General features: G+C 32.9%; 1 protein-coding gene across 3 annotated transcripts in view; it reads left to right on the top strand.

The window, feature by feature from the left end:
• The first annotated feature begins 11,141 nt into the window (after positions 1–11,141).
• Positions 11,142–15,000, top strand: part of CdGAPr (GTPase-activating protein CdGAPr) — an 805,825-nt gene continuing 801,966 nt past the window's right edge. For all 3 annotated transcript variants that reach the window (XM_068388520.1, XM_068388518.1, XM_068388516.1), the window contains exon 1: positions 11,142–11,274. The gene's annotated coding sequence lies outside the window, so the exon portion shown is untranslated. The remainder of the gene's footprint in view (positions 11,275–15,000) is intronic.

Raw genomic sequence — 15,000 nt, 5'->3', positions numbered from 1 at the left:
AGAACTGATTGAACGACGATACTAGAGATTGATATCTAGATCAGGAATAAGAAATTTAATAGACAGCAAGTTCTTGTACAACAAATTAAAGTGAGATTCAGCAGCTGAAGATCAGGCAGAAGAACAATACTTGAAGCAAAGCAAATTGAAAGAATTAAAACATTTCTTCAAAATACATTGATCACCGAATATCATGAAAGACTTTCAATCAGCCAATATTTCGAGCAATTATAGAAGAAACGTGTTTCTCGAAAGTAGATTTACTATCAAGAATCACGCCTAAAATTTTAAAAGTCTTCTATGTTGGATAAACATTATCAATGCAGAGATCCGAATATTGAGGAGCCACTGTTCTCGACCTACTTACAATCATTCTTAAAGTTTCTTAGGATTCGACTTCGTGTAATTTGGTGCTACGATTTTGCTTAATATAATTTGAAATATTGAAATGTGATATGGTCTCTGTTGTTTCTATAAAAGAGTACAGTAGGTAGGATGAAAGAAGATGAAAACGAAAAAAAGGAATATCTTCAAAAAAATATAAACCAGAATTTTCTTCGGAGAAATTTATGATATGAAGAAATTAAAAAAGTTTCATGAAATAAAGCTTGAATTTTACGAAAACCTTCAACCTTTCATGAACTAAAACTAAATTGTCAACATCCTCCGTTCAATAGTTGCTGCAAGAAGAATGCAGTAGAGTAGATGTGTAAGGGTAAAAATTCTCTCTCTCTCTCTCTCTCTCTCTCTCTCTCTCTCTCTCTCTCTCTCTCTCTCTCTCTCTCTCTCTCTCTCTCTCTCTCAAAAGTGGTTAAACTTCACTTTACGAACTAGAGATAATGATATTGTGAATCTGATATAAGTCAAGTTAGAAGAGGTGGAGAGTCTAATTATTATTCGACAAGTCAAGAATTACTCTAGAGAATTATTGTAGGTTTTTAGTTGAACAGAAGGATGCAGGCGCTCTAATGACAGCATAATAACTCAGAGGTAATCAGGTGATGAAGTTTTCCGGGAATATATAGTCATGTACTAAAGGTAATTGTAGGGATTGCTGCTGAAATGTTTTAAATGTTTTATTTGGATGCTGTTATTTCATAAAGCATTCAAAAACATGAAAAATATCTCTAAAATGATATGAAATTTCCCCCAGCTGTTTTGGTCATGTTTTCTGACAACCACCAGCCCCACCCTTTTTGAAATTGCTGAATCCGTGTTGGTATAGCATAAAATAAGCTATAAGAATGCAACTTTGCGAACATATAAAACGGATATTTCAACTCCGTTTTCTATGACACAGCCGTGGCTGATTGCATCCCTCCTTGTGTTTTGGTAAGATGAATGGGATGTGCCATTATGATTATTATTATTATTATTATCATCATATTTCTTGCAATTGTTGTCGAGATAATCAATTATTTTATATTTTCATTCTCATCATTATTGTAGTTTTTATTGGTGTTATTCACAACATCATTTCAAACGCAAAATTAAAATTGTGAATATTAGATCAAATATGAGCATTTACTGAGATTTCGAGATACGATGAGCAACTTTTATCATATAAAAATTTTTGATAGGGTGAAGGTAGGATGAAATTGGCAACCTTTCCAAAAATCTACATACAGCAAAGGATGTTCCACAATAATATTTGTTTCATACATACTCGTAGAAGACTCATCAGGTGGGAGAGTGGAATCTTCATAACACCAGTCCCTAACATTTAGAGAGAGAGAGAGAGAGAGAGAGAGAGAGAGAGAGAGAGAGAGAGAGAGAGAGAGAGAGAGAGAGAGAGAGAGAGAGGGCGGTGCCTAAGGGAAGAAACACAAAGACACAAAATTGTGAAAATGGATGGCGCATAAAGAAAGGAAAATTACATAGAAGAGAGAATTATCGCCAGAACGAAAAGGCACACAAGGATTATAAGCAAAGAGGGAAAACATAAACACAAAGTAGAGGAAGACTTTAAGTCTTGTCATGAAGATGGTAAGTACAGTAGAGGAGTTCCTTCTGTTGGAACCCTTCCATTATTTCAAGGAATTTGCGTTACCCCCAAAGATTTTTCTCATGCTTAATGTTACTCAGCTAGCAAACTTTTATAATCATTGGACAATTATCTGGGTTGTGGTGGCCTATGTGGTAACGTCCCTGAATGGTGATCTCCAGACTTGGGTTCGAGTCCTGCTCAAATTTGTTAGTTCCTTTAGTCGTTATAACCTCACTATCCTTGTGAGCTAAGGATGGGGGTTTTGGGGGAACCCATAGGTCTATCTGCCGAGTCATCCGCAGCCATTGCCTGGCCCTGGTCCTAGCTTGGGGGTTTGGGCGCTGATCATGTGTATAATGGTCAGTCTCTAGGACATTGGCCTGCTTGCTAGGGCAATGTCACTATCTCTGTCTCTGCCATTCATGTATGGTCATTAAAACTTAATCAAACTGTGCATTAAGTTGACTTTTGGAAGCTTTATTTCAGTTCACAACATAAAGCATATTTTTAGTCTCGAGATGCTACTTCCTTTTCACAGCTTTGCCTCAAATGGAATGCGACTTCTCAGGTGCCATAGTACTCAAACTATCACCTGTTGAGCAGGGATTACCATTCACTTGAATAAACTGAAATTTGTTCTATCTTTTCCATTTTAACTTAACAATATAGGCTAACTATTTCTTACAAAACTTGCTTTGATTACTTCTAATAGAGACACCATCAATATTTAAATTTTCCTAAATTTTGTTTAACAAATTCAGTTGTCTCTTACTTTTTAAGAAATTACAAAAGCATTATGAAAACACATCTCCATTTTACAATAGCAGCCATGCTTGAAGGAATCTTTCGGATAAGAAGACCTTCACCAAACAAAAAGACATTAGAACAGTAACAATAGAATAATGATTTATATATCTCTTGAGATATTTTAACTTTTCCATCGAGATATCTAGAGAAAATCCCTGACAAATATGCCTATACGTAAAAGGATTGAATTGACTACTGAGAGTATGTTCACTTACAAGTATCCTTAGTGGCTATCTTGAAGTTGCAAGTTAGGATACTTACAAATTACCAATACAGTGCATTTCCATCTTTCTAAACTACAGGGGAAATATGGCTCTGCGAACAATATTGCGTTTGCAAGATGGTGTTAAGTTTGCCAAATTAGATTTTAGGTCGAAATACATATCAATCCATTGAGTCTACTATGTCAAAATGAGTACCATTTATAATATTGTGTTTTAGCGCAGTTAGTCATTATTTTTCATAAATGAAAAGTGGTAATTTCTGTTAAAAACGCTTCGGTTAGTGAAATGAGATTAGAATTAAAGGTAGAAAACAAAATGGTATCGTTTTCTACAACCTAGAAGTTACTTTTCTACACATTAATCAAGAGATTTTATGCAATTACGTGTGAAATTCATGTTCTTAGATGTGTGTAACGTGATCGTAAAAATGCTATCATCATTACCATCGATGCTAATGATAATAATAATCTAATATTATTATTATTATTATTATTATTATTATTATTATTATTATTATTATTGTTGTTGTTGTTGTTGTTGTTGTTGTTGTTGTTGTTGTTGTTGTTGTTGTTGACTTAACGGATCTTGGAGGAAGGTAACGAGTCATAGGTGTTTGGGAAGGAATGCTAACATTAACAGACTCTTCATAACTGACAGGACTTTGTGTAATTGTTAATTAATGATTTAAAAGAAAATTATATGAACCGGAAAATGTTCTGTAAGATGTACGAACCCTTCTAATATCAAATTAGGTTTCTGGATACATTTATGTATAATAATTGGTTTCGCTTCAGTGTATATAAAAGAGATAATGAAAAGATTAAGGAAATGTTAATTGCACGGTACAATCGTTTTTTATCAGATCATTTACGATAAAATGTAATAAGACAATACAGATGTATTCCCATAACCATAAAACGGAACTTCATTCGTTCTCTTATACAGTTGCTGTTCATTTACCATTTTCACCATAACGTTAGTATCTAGTCGTAAGCCTTAACAGGAGCTCCAGTAATGAGTAAAAATGATCCTCTCATGAGGCAATTAGGGCAGAGAACTCTATGATTACATAAATGATGAAACACCCTCAGGATTACATCCTGAATAGGACTTCGTCTGGAGAGGGAAGATTGATATGCTGAGAACATAGGTGAAGGATGAGCCAAGTCTTATTATTCTTGGGAAGCCCGTAAAGTAACGCCTTATGATAAATGTTCGTACATCGTTCACTCTGAAATAAAAAGAAAAAATAATAATAATAAAAATAATAAACAAGAGGAGGAATTTAGTGGTGTTTGACTTATTACGGCCATATTTTAGTAAAATATTAGACTCGTTAATCATCATTGTTGAGTATTTCCCTTTAGTAAGAGTAATGGTACCATATAACGCATGCTTTGATACTAATGGCTTGGATTGTATGGTCTATTCCTGTGTTATTTATCGTTTTTCGTTAAATATATATATATATATATATATATATATATATATATATATATATATATATATATATATATATATGTGTGTGTGTGTGTGTGTATATATATATATGTATGTATATATATATATATATATATATATATATATATATATATATATATATATATATATATATATATATGCAGAAGAACCACGGGGAAAAGGAAAATACGAAATATACGATTAAGTCCTGACTAGTTTCGTGATACTTCTTCAAAGGACTGAAACTAGTCAGGATTTAATCGTATATTTCGTATTTTCCTTTTCCCTCTGGTTCTTCTGCATATATATATATATATATATATATATATATATATATATATATATACATATCCATATATATATGTACATACATACATACATACATATATATACATACATATATGTATATATATATATATATATATATATATATATATATATATATATATATATATATATATATACAGTATATATATATATATATATATATATATATATATATATATATATATATATATATATATATATATATTGTATATGGACTTACTTTTCTTTTGTGGAAACATTCTTTGGGAATTAATGACATATAAGCCTCTTCCGTATGAATAATGATAATAATTAAAATGAGGATAATCTCTATTACATTATATGCAATGCATATATAGGTTTTTTTTTACTGCATATGGAAGATGCCCTCTTTTGATTGGGTATCCGTTTAACCAGAACTTTCATGTTTACATGTAAGGATACAAACTTTGATATCTTATATAGCAAAATTGCTACATATGGTACTTTCTTTAAATATAAAGAAGAAATATAAAAAAATAGTCAAGATGGTGAGTTGAATTTAATTAAAATAATCTCAAATACTTTGCTTTAGATAAAAATTCAGAAAAATAAATTAATTTATTTTTCCTTGATTTCATATCATAATTTACCAATTGTTATTTATATAAGTTATTAATCAGTATATCGTAAAGAATAACATATAGCGATATTTAAGCAAATTTATTTTGAAATGCTCTGGAGACATTTTTCATTTGCGTCTATACTACGAAAGGGTTTTTGTGATCGTTTGATACTAAATAGTTTTAATTGCAAACCAACTGGATTACTATAATATGACGTCAATATACAAAGTATTACAAGGCTCAAGGTTGCTGTACGTCAGGCTGTGATAATTTTGCACTTTTTATTATTTAATGATTTCTCTTTCCTTTGTTCGTCCGTTGCGCAGATTTTTATCCTTTACTATGACATGGAAGTTGTCACCAAACAACATGGCAGTGCTTTCTTGCCTTTCAAGGGAGTTTGTCACCATAACCATAATACCATATAACCACAATAGCTATTCGGAAATGATACACAATTTTACTTCTCTATAAATAACATTGATGTTACCGCTGAGAATTTAAACCTCATTCTCACTAGTCTTGGGGAATGGAAGATAATTGAACAACTAAAACTAGATGAAAATAAAGCTAGGTTTATGGTGGTAGGTAATACAAACTGCTTAAGGAACCTTAGTAACACCCAAATGAATATTAGACCCGATACGTAATAGAGCTTGTTGTTGGAGATTGCCTGGCCCTTACGGCCAGGCACGGGCTCTTACACACTGCCAGTAGTTATACTCGTAATAGAGCTCTTGGCCTAGGGCAAGATTCACCAGATATCGCCTTAGAAACATTGCTTTTGTAAAGAAGTATCTGGATGAATTTTCTTTGAATAAACCTGTAATTAACTAGTGTAACTCTATCTATATCTATTACAACATACCCAATGCGCAACTCAAGAAAATACAAAACATAATAGACAGTAGAGTAAGATTGGTAGAGGCTATACACCTTGGGTAAAGGTGTCCCACCCCAAGAAAGCATTATACTGATTAAACTATACTGGTTGCTCATTAAAGCTAGAATAGAGTTTAAGATATATGAAATGACACAAAGTTATCAGAACTGGATGCCAAACATCGTGAAGACAACAAATCGTGTCGATACGAGAATAGTTACTTATGATTCCAAGTTATTGGAGCCGAAATGTACCTCTACCAAAAGGTTTTAAAGCTTTCAAATATGCGGCCCCAAGATTGTATAACAAGCTCCCACTAGACATCCGAAGGATTGACGATATCAAGGCTTTCAAGAAGTTGAAGGCTTTCTGGTTTTCGAAGTACTACGACAACGTGAATTTGACAAGTAACGCACATTACGCTGTATGATACTCTCAAATACTTGAGAATGTGGACGACAAATAAATCCTGCGTGTCTTACAGAGCACAGGAAACAGCCCTTTGTAACGTAAAGTCAAGTCGAGAATTTTTTAACCATACAACAATGCAGAGATTTTGTGGCTTTCAAAGGGTTTTTGTCACCATAAAACATGGCAAATTTTGTTTGCCTTTCAACGGTTTCGTCACAATACAACAAGGCAGTGGTTTCTTGCCTTTTTCTTTTGAAAAATTAAAAAATTCTTGGAACTTTTTTTTTCCATTCTGCCTCACGTTTTACGTTTTTTTTTTCTTACAGAAATGATTCGGCTATCTTTTACAAGGAAAACTATCTAAAATGGTAACTGTCATTATTGACATTATAAATTAAATCGTATTAATTGAATAAGAATTACCTTATTTTGTGTTAACGTCTCTGCGTCCAAGAGCCAGTTTGCTGGATCACTTTGGACAAAGTTTCCTTCATAAATCATAATAGTCCTCAGTACTCTTGTTTTAAGTCGATTAGAAGAGCACACTAGAATCAGGTCTTTCTTTCTTTCTTTCCTTTATATTTCATCTCTATACTCATAGCGTGAAAATATTCAACATATACTCATCGTCCATCAACTTCAAGCTCGGGTAGTTCAGCCTCTTTCAGAATAGGACTGCGAATAAACACTTTAATATCCGAATAGAAAAAGGAGACGATGTAGTTTTGCTCCCAAAATAATTTCCCGCTCCAACTAGATTGTTAAGAGGGTCCTCGTGTGAAGTGTGAAATACAAGAACTGAATGAATACTCAGGACTGTTGGGCAAAAGGTGGGTAGAAAGAATAAACAAATAAATTGAATTTTCACTTAGAATTTTAGAGAGTCAGTCGACGCTACGATATAAAGAAAGGTTATTCAAACAAAATTTCTTTTTTGATGAATTTACCATCTGCATTCTAATGCAGCTCCATCATTTGATAACTTGAAATTTCAAAATAACCAAGACTAATGGTACAATATACATATTTATGCGTGCTTTTAATACAGTATATTTACTTTTTATGGCAACCTGAATATTTCCTCCGGCCGTTAGTATATTATGGCTACGAAGACCAAAATGCACATTGATTAACCCATTTCAAGGAAAAAAATTAATATTATAGTAACATCTATCGCAATTATTGAATTAGCTCTTTTTACATATTCCATAATCCTTTGAATTCTGATCTTGCGAGACTATACCATCCGCCACATCGTACAAGGACAACTAGATAATGTAACCTTAATTATTTTCTTCATGGATCTCAATGCAGTAAACTGGAAGTGTTATTCCAGCTTTGACGAAATCGTGGAGTGATCTTCATAATCATATCATTAATTAATGGAAATTCAGTCAAATTTAGCGTTTTCTTATTAAGCATATTGAAATAAAATATGATATTAATTGATTTAACTTTATCTATCTTACGTTGCATTAATAACAACAACAACAACAACAACAACAACAACAATAATAATAATAATAATAATAATAATAATAATAATAATAATAATAAGAAGAAGAAGAAGAAGAAGAAGAAGAAGAAGAAGAAGAAGAAGAAGAAGAATGAAATTACACTGAACCAAAATTCATCAAAGTACAACTTAACGTTTCAAACATTTTGAAAAACAAAATGACATCTTCTTAGCTTAATACGAGTTGGAATATGTAGATATCTAATTTATATCTTATGGTGAAAAAAAAATAGTGATGACAATTCTGTTGTATATTAGCCAAGACATTTACCAACTCTTTCGCACGTAAATTAATAGTACAATTGTTTGCATTGACCTAATATCGACACTCACGTTGTGATTTCTATACATCGAATATTGCCTCGAACATTATTTTAATATCTCTTTATATTTACTTTACGGGCTGTTTTTATGGTCCTATCCCAAATGAAAACCTTGTGCCCTACGGGGCCTTCAAGATCTGTTTGTAGTATATATTCTTAGGTATTTAGAATATCATACAGCGTATTCCTCTTTAATTGTCAAATCCACATTATCAAAGCAGTTATTATTATTATTATTATTATTATTATTATTATTATTAGCTAAGCTACAAAACCTAGTTGGAAAAGCAAGATGCTATAAGCCTAAGGGCTCCAACAGGGAAAAATTGCTCAGTGAGGAAAGGAAATAAGGAAATAAACGATACAAGAAATAATCAACAATTAATAGAATATTCTAAAATCAGTAACAATATCAAAACAGATATTTCATATATAAACTATAAAAAGACTTATGTTAGCCTGTTCAACATAATAACATTTGCTGCAAGTTTGAACTTTTGAAAACAAGAAAGTCTTCAACTTCTATTTGAAAACCTTAATATCTTCATTCTTTCGGATGTCTAGTGGGACCTTGTTATATAGTCTTGGTGCCGCATATTTTAAAAGCTTTAGAACCTACAGTAGATGTACATCTTGCCTCCAATAACTTGATACCATCTGTAACCATACTCGTGTCGACACGATTCGTTGGCTGCACGATGTGGAGCAAATCTCTTAGATATTTGGACGTCCGGTTCTGGTAACTTGATGAGTCATTGCACATATCTTAAACTCTATTCAAGCTTTAATATCCAACCAGTATAATTCAATTAGTATAGGGGAAATCCTTTCTCGGTGAACTCTATTTATCATTCTTGCTCCTCTTTATTATGTTTTATAATTCATAAAGTTGCGCTTTGGGTCGATTGTAATAGATGGAGTTACAGTAGTCCATACTGGTAATTGCACAAATTAATCACAATTTTCTTCAAAGAATATTCATGTAGATACTTCTTTACAAAAGCAATATTTCTAATGTGATATCTAACTATTCTTACTACATTATCTATTTGAGTACTAAAGAGAAATTACAGTCAAGTAATACACCTAAGTCACGATCTCTACTAGATATTAAAACCAGGTTATCATTAATATTTATTTGGATGTCACCCTAGTTTCTTAAGTTGCTTTTCTCTTACCATAAACTCAGTTTTATTTTCACTTAGTTTTAGTTGTTTAATTATCATCCATTCCATAATATTAGTAAGATGTTTATGGAAAAGTAAAATGGTGTATCATCTACAAATGTTTTAAACTTCATCTATCTGTGGTACTTTTGATAGACCTATAATATAGATACAACATAAGGTTGTGTCTAGTACACGTCCCATGGGTACCCCTTTTCTTAATAATGGTTTATATGACGAGTAAAAGTTTCTAATTCGTACACCGTAGCTTCTGTCAACCAAGTAATCTTTTAGATATTCATAAAAGCTCAAGTTTTAACACCAAAGGCCCGTAAATCGTTACTTTACTTTAAGGACTGCTTTGTTGGTCCTATCACTTAAGGGAACCCTACTCCCCACAGGACCTACAAAATCTGCTTATAGTATATATTCTTAGGTGTTCTGCATAACTAGTGTTTATTGTCATATCCGCATTATCAGAACACTTTGAGAACAAGAGAGCCTTCAGTTTCTTCTTGAACAAAACATTTCTCATTTATCAATTCTCAAATATGAATTATTTTATAACATTGAATATTTACATAGGCGCTATTTATGGCATTCTTAGTACTCATGGTCCGAATTTTCTGCTAATCCCTTCGATTTCAAATCTTAAGCTTTGTAATTTCTGGAATTCCCTTTATGATCATCAGGTTTGTTCAACTTAGATTAGTTTATTAATTTTATCTATTGTGAGTTACATTTCTTGGTGGCGTGATTTTCTGAACATTTCCAGCACATTTTATCATCAGTATTGAACTTGCAATCTTTTTCAAAATATCCATACCTTTGACAGTGGTAGCAGGTGATCACATGGTATCTATCACCCTGAAATACGAAAATCATGGCGGTGTAATCTTAACAGACACGAGTGGGTTTGCATTATAATTAGTTTATGAACAGAGACACTCAATTTTGAACGGCATTCTAATTGTTAGATTTGGTGACTTTTTGTTTTAATAACTTGAACAGAATACTTAGCGACTCGGAGAATGTCATTTATGAATAATTGATTGTGGATATATGAGAAAGGTTTCTGTTTCGGCCCTTTGTAAGAATACACAACGTGATAAAATAACAAGTAGCTTTCTACAATAGTCCCTGATAAATGTACTTTGACCGTTTTCTGTATGTGTAGTTTTGTTTATACTTTGTTCAAAAGATGGCGCTACTGACGTCAACCCGCCCTAAGGCCTTATCGCTGTAGTTGCTAACAGTGGTATTATTATTATTTTATTTCAGTATCTAATACGTTATTTATACTATCTGTTCTGGATTATGATACACTGTTTTACACATAGATTTAATGGCTTTCCTTTTTAAAGGGAAAAATAGTTATTACGTTCAAGAGAATTATCGATATGAAACAAAGTACGACACCTTCCCCCTCGAGCAAGAACGAGCGTTAGTGACTGTTAGCAGTGCATCGAGACTGGTTGTGTCGCTCGAAATTTTGACTTTCCAATAGGCAGTGAAATTTTTACATTATCTACAGTGTGGATTTATTATGATAAAGAGGGTTCGTGGATAAACTGCCGACACAAAGGTAAGTTGACCGGTTCACATTCCCGTTTCGTCTTTATAATTAAGTATTATAATTTAACAGAAATTTGCTCCTGTTTTGAGAGCAGGTCCAAAGCACTGGGTTGTAAGTTCACCCCTTGGTTGAAGTTGGACCACGGGGTGCAAATTTTGAATGGGTTGGACCAGCCCGGGTCCTTTCTCAGACACACCGATGCCCAACTGTTTTGCCTTAATGTGAAGGACGAGATACATACCACGACAACAAGGTTTTACTCTTCAGTTCTAAATATATTTATATATTATTTTTCTGGAGCGTTGGATAAATTTGATAGTGTAATTTCATTTAGCCTTTGTCTAAACCTGTAGTAAATGTTTTTAATGGTTGTTTATTGGGTACCAGTAGGTCATTCACTTGGATTTCTTGAGAAAACATGAACTTGATCACAAAGACTTGTACTCGGGAGAGATTTAATTTGTAATTAGGTCGTGTGTTAAGAACTGAAGTGGCCGCTTCGATGAAAAAGTCTTAATTACTAACAAGTGGAACGCCCCTTATCACTCGGAGGCCCTCGTCCGTAATATTGAGGAAGTTCATTAAGTCTAATGAAACGTAATTGCTGGCCCTTGCTCAGCTTGTCATGAAAAGAATGTCCATATTATGATTAGCTGCGTGTCTGGTGATTGCTTTTATTTCGTTATTATACTGCTGACTGGTGATGTTGAATCTAGAGCGAAGATGGAAGTGGGCTAGGCCTACGACTCTCGCTCTCTGGAGACATAGGCCTAAACAAGCTCTATTAAACTTTTTGCACCAGTTTCAGGTTAGTTGAGGTAGCCCCCAAGCGTTTAACAGCTCGATACTCAAATTTCCACCCACTTCCAGTCAAATGGTGTCTTTAATGACAGTCGCTGTCTTATACTTACTAATTTATTTAAATATCTCCCTCGATGAAAAACTTGAAGCAGACAAGCGTATTTTCAATCTTGTGATACTTGGCTCATCTTCAGGTGATGCTTTTAAATGTGTTGATACAGTATCAACTTGAAAGTGGGGATTTTAAAATTCCAATGCTTGAACGAACGCGAAACTATTGTACGGAAATTGTGCACTTGAAACGATTTGCATAATTTTATCTTCTTAGTTCATGATTGGCAGTGATACAATGTTACACAACATTATCGTAATGAGTATTCTTTTCATTTTTGAAGATGGAATTTAACGATTTTCAGTATAGGTCAAATTTAGTTAGTTTTTATATAAAAAAATGGAATAACATATAAGTACTAAAGTTCCTCTAGGGACTACGAAAATATTTCCATTTATAACTCAATTTAACCCTTGTTTTCTCATGTTAATGAATTTGATTTTTCCAAGAATTTAACCTTTAGACATTCTCTTTGTCCAAAACACTTGTCCATTAAAGTTCTGTGCTCTCAAATGTTTCGTATTTGAAGTATTTTTTTTTTCATGGAATTCTATAAATATATATTTTATTGTGTGTGCGTTATTGCTATTGTCAACAACTGTCATTAGTTTCCCCTTAACTTTGTCGTTCAGTGTTTGACGTTTACTGTAAATTATAAGCGATATTTTAACGCATGGCCTTAAAGAGAGCGTTGTATTGTCGAACCAGACTTTACTACAAAGGTAATGCATCTGAGATATTGTTTAACATCGTTCTTAAAAAGTATTTTATATATAGGACATAACCTATTTTCTGTGCATGGATGATAATGAAGTTCTCAGGTATGACCGACACAATCTTTTGATTAAAAGATGATCTAACACACACACACATATCATCATCATCACCATCACCCCTTACGCTTATTGAAGCATAGGGATTCTGTTAGATTTCGCCAGTCGTCTCTTGAGCTTTAATTCAATACTTCCCCATTCATCATCCCCTACTTCGCTTCATAGTCCTCAGCCATGTAGGTCTGGGTTTTCCAACTCTTATAATGGCTTGTGGAGTCTAGCTGAACGTATGGTGAATTGATATATATATATATATATATATATATATATATATATATATATATATATATTAGATAGATAGATTTATTATTATTATTATTATTATTATTATTATTAGCCAAGCTCCAACCCGAGTTGGAAAAGCAAGATGCTATAAGCCCAAGAGCTCCAACAGGGAAAAATAGCCCAATGAGGAAAGGAAACAAGGAAATAAACGATATAAGAATTAATGAAAAATTGAAATAAAATATCTTAAAACACATTAACAACATTAAAACAGATCATTCTTGTTGATTTCTTCTATTGTTTGAATGTGTCATGTCAAATTATTCTCATTAAGGAAGTAATTGTTTTAGATACTTGAAATAAAAACTCGAAAAGCCTTTGTTGCCTGTAAACGGTTGTTTCATTGGTGGAACATTAGTCTATTTAACCTATTATTTATCGAGAAGCAGGCAGTTATTGTCACCTGTTTAAGATCACATTACTTAAAAGGCTTATCAATCCACTGATTGAGATAAGAATCATTGAGAATATGTTCTCTTTTAAAAATAAAGGTTATTATTCAGTGTAGTTGCATAGTTGTAAATGCTATTCTTCTTTTCTTGGTTTTTAGACGTAGTAGTTTCGTTTTCAGAATCTTGATCGTCAGATTTACCCTAAATTAGATGTTAATGCGTTTTAAGGTATTTTTTAGATTATGCTCCGGAGCCTTGAAGTCTCTTGCATGGTTAATGTATTTAGAAGGTTACCATCCAGTTTAGATCATGGATTTGGCATCAGTACTGAATTTATATTAGAAGATGGTTATTTTATCATCATCATTGCCTTTGATGTTCATTTCAAATACCGTGACAGCGTTTCTTTTAACCATAATTTCCAAAAGCTTTTAATCGCTTTAATCCTCTTAGAGGTCGAGACTCGAGTTGACAGTGAACATCGAGTTGTTAAAAGGCTGCTTGCTTTGGTTTCATAATAAGTCTAATAAGTTTTGAGTGCATTGTAAATTGTTGTGTAATGGATTGTCAGCTGGAATAAAACTCTAGTATACTGTAGGCTATAGCATTGAGCTTTATGGTATCGAAGTAAATTTATATAGCATCATATTACTAGAGGGGCACTCAGTAGAGCGTAGACCTCCACCGTGGCAACTTATTTCTTGACCTTGACTTTAACCTTTGACTTTAACATGTATTAATTGGCGTGGATTTTCATACACTCAAATTTGAACCAAGTTTGAAGTCTCTGTCAAAAGGATGTGCAAACTTATGGTTGATTACGTGATATGGACGTTTTGCTCGTCCGTGACCTTGGCCTTCGACCTTCCAAAATTTGATAATTTTTAGTTATTTACATAATAGTTTAAAATCCCTGCAAGTTTCATAACTTTGCGATTAGAATTGTGGCCGTATGGTTGATTACCGGAATGTGACCCTTTGCTTAACCTTGACAATGGACTTGACCTTCGACCTTAACATGAATTAATTGGCTTGCATTTTCAAATACTCAAATATGATTCAAGTTTGAAGTCTCTGTGCCAACGATATCCAAACTTATGGTTGATTACGTGAATTGGACATTTTGCTCGACCGTTACCTTGACCTTCCAAAATTTTATTATTTTCAGCTTTTTACTTGATATATATATATATATATATATATAGATAGATAGATAGATAGATAGATAGATAGATAGATAGCCTATTATCATCTACGCCTATTGACGCAAAGGACCTCAATTAGATTGCGCCAATCGTCTCCATCTTGGGCT

This window comes from Palaemon carinicauda, chromosome 15, assembly GCF_036898095.1.
Source record: "Palaemon carinicauda isolate YSFRI2023 chromosome 15, ASM3689809v2, whole genome shotgun sequence".
Classification (NCBI taxonomy): domain Eukaryota; kingdom Metazoa; phylum Arthropoda; class Malacostraca; order Decapoda; family Palaemonidae; genus Palaemon; species Palaemon carinicauda.
This window is presented reverse-complemented; position numbering and strand designations above follow the sequence as displayed.